At 41.7% G+C, this 10,357-nt stretch overlaps 1 long non-coding RNA gene across 1 annotated transcript; it reads left to right on the top strand.

Moving 5' to 3' along the window:
- The first annotated feature begins 6,158 nt into the window (after positions 1-6,158).
- LOC117534273 lies at positions 6,159-8,675 on the top strand. Its single transcript, XR_004567167.1, has 2 exons — positions 6,159-6,209; positions 8,483-8,675. It is a non-coding gene; the product is annotated as an uncharacterized LOC117534273 (long non-coding RNA).
- The last annotated feature ends 1,682 nt before the right edge of the window (positions 8,676-10,357 follow it).

The raw sequence follows: 10,357 nt of genomic DNA, 5'->3' as shown, positions 1-10,357 counted from the left end.
ACACACACACCACACACACACACACACACACACACACACACACACACACACACACACACACACACACACGCACGCACCCACACACATAATTTAAAACAAGCGCACCACCCAGGATCATCATCAGAGCGACGGCAGTTATAAACAGACTTCAAGACATCACCGCTGATACTGATCACACACTCCTCCCTGTGTCTAACACACACACACACACACACACACACACACACACACACACACACACACCAAACACTACACCACACACCACACCACACACACACACACACACACACACACACACACACACACACACACACACCACACACACACACACACACACACACACACACACACACGCTGACAGGAGGTGTTCTCTTTCACAACAGGCTAACGGTTCGGGGTTTCCACCCGAATCTGTCGAGCAAATTTCTCGTCGGTGTCAGAGAAATGGAAAAGTTTAGATTGTGATCCGCCCTTTCTGTGAAATGCTTTTCTTGTTTTGACTTAAATGTCCTGTAGCGTACACCCCACAGAGCAACACAGTAACCCAAACCCATGTAATCATTACACATTCATTAATAAATCATAAGTATATAGCTCCGTGTTTTTTGTGTGTAATGTACTTGTGGTGTTCCCCAAGGCTCGATACTGGGTCCTCTACTTTTTTTTAACTTTTTGATCAAGAGTTACTCACACCGAGTTGAATTAAAGATTTATCCGTATGATGTTCTCACATCTTGTGTGTAAACAATGCTATATTACGACAGAGGATCTTCAATAATATTATAAACTGCTAACATGCTAGCTAGCAGGAAACAAGGTACAACTAGCAAGTCTTACTCCTCCCTGATATTTTGATTATAATATTATTTAATAAAGTTACTCAAAGCCAGTTTATTACAAACTTTACTCATGTGATGTACTCATAACTGTGTTTAATCCATTCCAAACTCTGACACATCTTTAATAATTACATTATTAGCTGCTAACATGCTAGCTAATAGGAAACATGCCTTCAGTCAAAAGTCTTACTCCTCCCTGATAATTTGTTGTTCATTTTATTCAATAAAGAGTGACTCAGACCCAGTTTATTAAAAGCTTTATTAGTATGATGTAACTCTGTCAACCAGTTTCTACTCTCACAGAATTTCCTCAATAACACATTTTGACTCAAAAGTCGGCCCTGTTGGATAACGATGTGAATTATCCAGTCAAAGTTGAACTGGGTGCAGAGGATTGGTGCCGTTTCATTCCACCCACTCCTTGCAGCTTTTCCATTGCAATGCATTGATTTAGCCACAGATTTTTTGCATTTTCACCGGAACAGTTTCAGGACAGTTTCCAGTCTTCTTAGTTTCTCTGTCTCTCAGACCTCCTGAGAAGCTGTTGCCGCCTCCAGCTGGCAGATTTCCCAGCAGCCCCTCTGATGTCTGGGGGGTCCAGATGCTGCTGAACACGTCTTCTATGTGAGGAATTTAAACTCCATGTTAAACTCTCAGTGTTGCCGTCCTGCTGCTGAATCAATGGGGTATATGTTGAGCCTCCGTTTGAAAATGTGCTGATGTGCAGATTATATTTAATCCCTTTCATGTTTGTCACATGGTCATCATTTAAAGCCTCACTAAACTACACTGAACAAAAATATAAACGCAACACTTTTGTTTTTGCTCCCATTTTTCATGAGATTTACTCAAAGATCTAAAACATTTTCTATAAACACGAAATAACCATTTCTCTCAAATATTGTTCACAAATCTGAAAAAGTCTGTGATAGTGAGCACTTCTCCTTTGCCGAGATAATCCATCCCACCTCACAGGTGTGGCATATCAAGATGCTGATTAGACAGCATGATTATTGCACAGGTGTGCCTTAGGCTGGCCACAATAAAAGGCCACTCTGAAACGTGCAGTTTTGCTTTATTGGGGGGGTCCGAAAACCAGTCAGTATCTGGTGTGAGGGGTAGGGGTAGGGTTAGGGGTAGGGTAATGTTGTGAATCGAGTGGCCTGTGCTCGTCGTCCATTACATACGCCTGCCCATACCATAACCCCACCACCACCATGGGCCACTCGATTCACAACATTACCCTAACCCTACCCCTAACCCTACCCCTCACACCAGATACTGACTGGTTTTCGGACCCCCCCCAGACCCCCCCAATAAAGCAAAACTGCACGTTTCAGAGTGGCCTTTTATTGTGGCCAGCCTAAGGCACACCTGTGCAAGAATCATGCTGTCTAATCAGCATCTTGATATGCCACACCTGTGAGGTGGGATGGATTATCTCGGCAAAGGAGAAGTGCTCACTATCACAGATTTTTTCAGATTTGTGAACAATATTTGAGAGAAATGGTTATTTTGTGTTTATAGAAAATGTTTTAGATCTTTGAGTTCATCTCATGAAAAATGGGAGCAAAAACAAAAGTGTTGCGTTTATATTTTTGTTCAGTGTATATTTAGATGAAGCCTCCAGTTACTAATATGTCTAAGGACAAACTACTTTTACATACATTTAAACCCACTCATGCATTTATAAAGGATAGATAATTATGTCCAGAAATGTAAACTGATCACAGTCTCATGGCCTTAGACATATTTCATGGATGTAAAAACAACTGAAAATAGTGTAAACTGCACCGATAATATAAAATAATACTGTAGTTAATCAGCTTTTATTAGAGCAAATAACAGAGAGCTAGAGAAATGAATCCTAAAACCCTAATATGAGTCAGCAGTTTGAGTCCTGATAATTTCCTTTAGAGCCCAACATTAGCCGCCTTTAGCTTAACGGTGGTGACGTGAAGTCATGTGACCGTGCTGTAGTTCCTTTATAACCCAACATTAGCCGCCTTTATTTTAACGGTGGTGACGTGAAGTCATGTGACCGTGCTGTAGTTCCTTTATAGCCCAACATTAGCCGCCTTTAGCTTAACGGTGGTGACGTGAAGTCATGTGACCGTGCTGTAGTTCCTTTATAGCCCAACATTAGCCTCCTTTAGCTTAGCGGTGATGACGTGAAGTCATGTGACCGTGCTGTAGTTCCTTTATAGCCCAACATTAGCCACGTTTAGCTTAGCGGTGGTGACGTGAAGTCATGTGACCGTGCTGTAGTTCCTTTATAGCCCAACATTAGCCTCCTTTAGCTTAGCGGTGGTGACGTGAAGTCATGTGACTGTGCTGTAGTTCCTTTATAGCCCAACATTAGCCTCCTTTAGCTTAGCGGTGGTGACGTGAAGTCATGTGACCGTGCTGTAGTTCCTTTATAGCCCAACATTAGCTCTGTACTTCAGAAATCATAAAGTGGTGTTAATATGTGGAGATTATCAGAGAGATGCTGCCTTCAGGGACCAATCTAGAAATACAACAGATTTATATCCTAGGTCTCTTTTCTTACAGAGCATTTCTACTCTGATAATATGAAACAGTTTGTCTTTATAAAGCCCAGGCCCTGGCTTGGCTCAGGAACCAGTGAACTCTTGATGGTGAAAGCCTCTCACTTCTCTCTGAGTGTGAAATATTGTCTGCTGGATGCTGCTTTGTTGAGGTTGGCTCTGCAGACGCTTGGGTGTGTTTCCAAAACCTGAAAAGCCCTGACACAGTTACCCACTCTGTCTGCAGGTTGCAGTCTAACAAACTGCTGGTTTTACTGCACTTTAATGAAGTCTTCCGCAGTAAAAAAGAGGGTTTGAAATGCTTCAGAAATCAGATTGACTCTTTCTTTACTTCTGTAACCAACAACTGGGTTAAACGTCACGTCCCATTAAAGGCGCCTTGATCCTGTCTCCCCACAATAATGCATACCAGAGCTTCTGGAAACATCTCAAGGCTGCCCACTTTTCAGAGCACAGACACACACACACACACACACACACACATTCCTGCCGGAGAGGCAACACACACACTGCAGACGCTCTGTCTGACGTTTAACCGTCTTATCTTTACACCAGCACGCTAACATGCTCTCATCTTTATAATGGTATATTTCCAAAAGCTAACGTAAGGCTAAAGGAACTACAGCACGGTCACATGTCTTCACTTCACCACCGCTAAGCTAAAGGAGGCTAATGTTGGGCTATAAAGGAACTACAGCACAGTCACATGACTTCACATCACCACCGCTAAGCTATAGGCGGCTAATGTTGGGCTATAAAGGAACTACAGCACGGTCACATGACTTCACGTCACCACCGCTAAGCTAAAGGAGGCTAATGTTGGGCTATAAAGGAACTACAGCACGGTCACATGACTTCACGTCACCTCCGCTAAGCTTAGGGAGGCTAATTTTGGGCTATAAAGGAACCACAGCACGGTCACATGACTTCATGTCACCACCGCTAAGCTAAAGGAGGCTAATGTTGGGCTATAAAGGAACTACAACACGGTCACATGACTTCACGTCACCACCGCTAAGCTAAAGGAGGCTAATATTGGGCTATAAAGGAACTACAGCACGGTCACATGACTTCACGTCACCACCGCTAAGCTAAAGATGGCTAATGTTGGGCTATAAAGGAACTACAGCACGGTCACATGACTTCACGTCACCACCGCTAAGCTAAAGGAGGCTAATGTTGGGCTATAAAGGAACTACAGCACGGTCATATGACTTCACGTCACCACCGCTAAGCTAAAGGTGGCTAATGTTGGGCTATAAAGGAACTACAGCACGGTCACATGACTTCACGTCACCACCGCTAAGCTAAAGGAGGCTAATGTTTGGCTATAAAGGAACTACAGCACGGTCACATGACTTCACGTCACCACCGCTAAGCTAAAGGAGGCTAATTTTGGGCTATAAAGGAACTACAGCACGGTCACATGACTTCACGTCACCACCGCTAAACTAAAGGTGGCTAATGTTGGGCTATAAAGGAACTACAGCACGGTCACATGACTTCACGTCACCACCGCTAAGTTAAAGGAGGCTCATGTTGGGCTATAAAGGAACTACAGCACGGTCACATGACTTCACGTCACCACCGCTAAGCTAAAGGAGGCTAATGTTGGGCTATAAAGGAACTACAGCACAGTCACATGACTTCACGTCACCACCGCTAAGCTAAATGTGGCTAATGTTGGGCTATAAAGGAACTACAGCACAGTCACATGACTTCACGTCACCACCGCTAAGCTAAAGGAGGCTAATGTTGGGCTATAAAGGAACTACAGCACGGTCACATGACTTCACGTCACCACCGCTAAGCTAAAGGTGGCTAATGTTGGGCTATAAAGGAACTACAGCACGGTCACATGACTTCACGTCACCACCGCTAAGCTAAAGGAGGCTAATGTTGGGCTATAAAGGAACTACAGCACGGTCACATGACTTCACGTCACCACCGCTAAGCTAGAGGAGGCTAATGTTGGGCTATAAAGGAACTACAGCACGGTCACATGACTTCACGTCACCACCGCGAACAATACACTAGAATACATTAAAAAATGCACATTTGTGAAGCTGACAATAGACCTATCGCTAAACCACGCCCCAAATAGAATTTGTCCAATCATATCACAGCAAAAATCCCTCCTGGCAGAAAACTCGGACATCACCAGAAAAGCCGTTTGTGGGGCGCATCAAACCAAAACCAGACGTCTGTGATCGAAACCACTGTGAAGAGTTCAGTTTCTATGTTTATTATCTAGCTAATATCTGATGGTGAAACGCTGTGCGTGGGGTACCTGTAATTCGGACACCAGGTACCCTAAAAGACTGGATGGAGGAGTATATTTCGTACCTTTTCCGAAGCCCAAAAGAAAACTCAACAAATGCAAGCGGTGGATTATGCTGTGTCGTCGACCACATAGCACATACACAACTGAATGTGAAGAGAATTACCAAGGACACTTATTATTGCTCAAAGGTAAGGTCAATTCATAAAGACATAATATTTGACGGCATGTATTAGAAACGTAGACCAAACTATTAGTTTGCTAACGATTGACTTTGACTGCCAACTAGCTAGCGTATATCCAGCCCAGCTAACTAACGTTAGCTGCCAACTTGTTAGCCAGCTAACTAGCTACAGTGTTATCAACATCAACGTTTGCTGTCTGACTTTTCGTCCTCGCTAGTTAGCTGGTGTTTTTAGCTAACTGTCTTTTCACCTCAAAGCACTTCAGAGATGGGAAGCCAACTCTGGAATATCCAGATCCCATCCGGGCTCTCGTGTGTGCTGCTCCGAAAAGACACAGACCCTCAACCAAAAAAAGGTAACGTAACAGTCAGCCAGGTGCATAACAGTGAACATGATGACCAACAAGGACAGTTATAGTTATAGATTTAATGTAGTGACCACCACTGCTAACATTGACTTGAACTCCCCCCGCGGCCATTGTCAACAGTCATTCACGGTCGGCTTTGTTTGTCCGAGTTTTCAAAGGGGGCGTGGCTTAGCGATAGGTCTATTGAGCGGCCCGTCCAAGCAAGGAGGCAGAGGCAGAGAGTTCAACTATAACCCGGTATGGGCATTTATTTCTCATGTGCACATAGTCACCAGCCTCAATATGACTGTCCTCCCTGAACACAGTCAGCAGCCACAAGGATCTCCAACCCAGTCTCACATCTAAACGTGTAATAACTACTTTGGTCCACAGCGTAGGACGTAGTATTTCTACAAAAACGCCTCTGAAATTGTAAGATCCCTACGTTTTTGTTCACCATTCATTCCAATGTCTGCGTCTATGTCACGTGATCTTCAACTTTCTCCCTGCAGAAAAAAAAACATGGCCGAACTTCGTTTTATACTCGGTGGAAAATGCCTATTTTAAAGTTAGTTTGGCTTTAAAATGCGTTTTGATGTCATTTCATGCGAGAAATATGAGTTGTTATTTCAGATTATCTGACGGACTCCAACTTGTGTTTATTAATCAAACAAATAAATAAACACAAGGATAATGATGTGTTATTGTTGAGTAAATAGAGAATTGCACAGGGGAACATAACATATCTTTAGATGTGGATTTTGTTAAACTAATATGTTTTCGCTGTGGACCAACACTATACATTGACGGGGAAGGGGGTAGCAATAAAGATAACACCATTAAACAGTTACACAACATAACAGAAATAATATCGATAGCAGCGTCCCTAGCAACCACCTTGGTAACAATGAAAACGTTGTACAGACACAATTTCCTGAAGTAATCTTCGTAATAACTAGCAAACTAAAGATCATGTACATCCACTGCACACATCATCTGAAATAACAACTCATATTTCTCGCATCAAATGACATCAAAACGCATTTTAAAGCCAAACTAACTTTAAAATAGGCATTTTCCACCCAGAATAAAACGAAGTTCGGCCATGTTTCTTTTTTCTGCAGGGAGAAAGTTGAAGATCACGTGACATAGACGCAGACATTGGAATGAATGGTGAACAAAAACGTAGAGATCTTACAATTTCAGAGGCGTTTTTGTAGAAATACTACGTCCTACGCTGTGGACCAACGTAGTTATTACACGTTTAGATGTGAGACTGGGTTGCGACCTCCCACACACCACAAACAGGAAACACAGAGCCTAAATACCCACAGACTAATCAATCAACAAGACACAGGTGAGGGGGAGGAGACAACACAGGGCACCAGGTGAACACAATCAACCACAATGAAGCTCTCCAACCAGTAACGGAGGCCGAGATCTATGGGCCCAGAGATCACCTCCGTGACAACATTACATAACAGAATGAATAACTGGATCTTTTTGAGAGTTTGTTTGCAGAACGGAGGGAGTGTAAAAGCCCGTAATTACCCATAATCCTCGGCGAGGCCTTGAGGAAATGGGTTAACGGGATCCAATCAGCTGCACTTATAAAGTTAGCTGGACGTGCTCCTGAAGTAAACACGGTGAAATATGAGGATTAAAGTCAGAGTTCAGCAGGTGAGACGTTCCTCTGGACCACGGTTTCTCAGAAGGAAGAGTTTCATTTGATTCACTTTAAAGCTGCTGGGCTCTAATGCAGCTGGAGCCTGGTTTATATCTAAATGCGTTGTACATTTAAATCGAATTACGAGTAATAAATGTTTAAAAATGCTGGTAGCTGAAAAACCATTAACCCATTGCAGACAACATTTTACTTTCAACTTTTTTTTGCAAAACTTTTTTAAACAAATTCTTTGTTTTAATTATATTTAAAACAAATAATAATGTTTTTTTTGTGATATCTATATTTTTCTTATTTTCTACATTTCCTGTATTCCAAAACTTTTCTTTTTTTGTTGCAATAATTAAATTGATTTCTATAATTTACAGCTTAAAAAACACATGAAATCTTTTCTGCCCGACGACTCGTTTTTATTGGTGGTTTCAGATCCTGTGTGCAGAATAATCTCCTCCACAACATGTGTAGTGTTGTTTTGAATCAGGTTTAAATGTTTGTGTGTGTGTGTGTGTGCGTGCGTGTGTTTCTGTGTGTGTGTGTGTGTGTGTGTGTGTGTATGTGTGTGTGTGTGTGTGTGTGTATGTGTGCGTGTGTGTGTTAGCGGTGGCGTCGTCTCACTGGGTGTGTTTGGTTTGTTCGCCTTCAGGAAACCTCTCAGTCATTTACAGGAGTGTGTAAAACATAAACGAGCTTAACGAGGAAGAAGAGGATGAAGAGGAGGAGGAAGGTTGCTAAATACTCCTGAACCCAGTTACCCCTTCATCACCTTGAGATAAATAAATAAATAAAAATATGTTCTATGTATTTATTGTTTCTTCTTCTATACTGTTAGTTTTTCTGCTCAATTTTTTTTGCTTCTTGTATTTTTTTAAGAATATTTTAGTTTTATCAGAGAATTTTTTAGGGATTTTCCAAATTTTATTCTTGGTATTAATGTTCGTTTCTTGTAAGGTGTGTGCAGATACAATTGTATATAAACAAACAAGGGTTAGAAAGGAACAGATTACATGATATTTGGATTAAAAAACATGCCGATATTAAAATGATTGAAGGTTTTAATGACTTGCTAAATGCTGAATAATCGACTGTATATAAAAATGTCTCTTTTTCAACATTTAACATCTTTTTGCGGATGTTTGAAGTCTATTTTTGCTATTTTTGCTATTTTTGGTAGTTTACTAAGACTCAGACACTCTGGTCCGTTACCAGTTCATTAATCCTCCCATGTATATACAAATATAACATCTACTACCTTTCTATAGTCTATATATATTGTATAATATAATATACTCTGCAGCACCTCGTTGCTCCGCGGTAAAGTGTGTTCTCTTCATTAAAGCCTCTCAGATCCAGAGGCTGTGGTTCGGCACCTTAAAAGAACATAAATGGCTTTTTAATAGCTGGTAAATGTGTAAAAGCGAGGACTGGATACTCGTGAGTTTGCGGACGTATTATGGCAACTTCACATTGGTTGCATTTCCACAACTCCCCCGCTCCTAATTACATTATCCTCTGCCAAACATTTTACTTTATTTCACAACACGGCATGACTCCACTCGAAAATCATGTTTCCTGAAATGTAAACTCCACCCAAACATGGAAAGGCCCGACGAAATGTCACCGGCAATAAAATTCAGCAAAGTCGGACCGCCATAGTGTTGCCAGAGTTAAAGAGAGACTGATGGGCTGTTTGTGACCTCATGCATCCCAGAATAAAGGACACGTGGTTGCAAAGTTGGATAAAAGTTCTTCTATTTAGCCTAAAATAGTTGCAATAGTAAGCCTAAAGTCATAGACAAACGTTTGCAATACTTAGTTAAAAGTTATTCTATTCAGCCAAAAATAAAGGACAGATGGTTGCAATAGTTAGCCTAAGTTAACAGTCAGGTGGTTTCAGTAGTTAGCCTAAGTTAACAGTCAGGTGGTTTCAGTAGTTAGCCTAAGTTACCAGTCAGGTGGTTTCAGTAGTTAGCCTAAGTTACCAGACAGATGGTTTCAGTGGTTAGCCTAAGTTACCAGACAGATGGTTTCAGTGGTTAGCCTAAGTTACCAGACAGATGGTTGCAATAGTAAGCCTAAGTTAACAGTTAGATGGTTTCAGTAGTTAGCCTAAGTTAACAGTCAGATGGTTTCAGTGGTTAGCCTAAGTTACCAGACAGATGGTTGCAATAGTAAGCCTAAGTTAACAGTTAGATGGTTTCAGTAGTAAGCCTAAGTTAACAGTCAGGTGGTTTCAGTAGTTAGCCTAAGTTACCAGTCAGGTGGTTTCAGTAGTTAGCCTAAGTTAACAGTCAGGTGGTTTCAGTAGTTAGCCTAAGTTACCAGTCAGGTGGTTTCAGTAGTTAGCCTAAGTTACCAGACAGATGGTTTCAGTGGTTAGCCTAAGTTACCAGACAGATGGTTGCAATAGTAAGCCTAAGTTAACAGTCAGATGGTTTCAGTAGTTAGCCTAAGTTACCAGACAGATGGTTTCAGT

The sequence above is a fragment of the Gymnodraco acuticeps genome, unplaced genomic scaffold, assembly GCF_902827175.1.
Source record: "Gymnodraco acuticeps unplaced genomic scaffold, fGymAcu1.1, whole genome shotgun sequence".
NCBI lineage: Eukaryota > Metazoa > Chordata > Actinopteri > Perciformes > Bathydraconidae > Gymnodraco > Gymnodraco acuticeps.
This window is presented reverse-complemented; position numbering and strand designations above follow the sequence as displayed.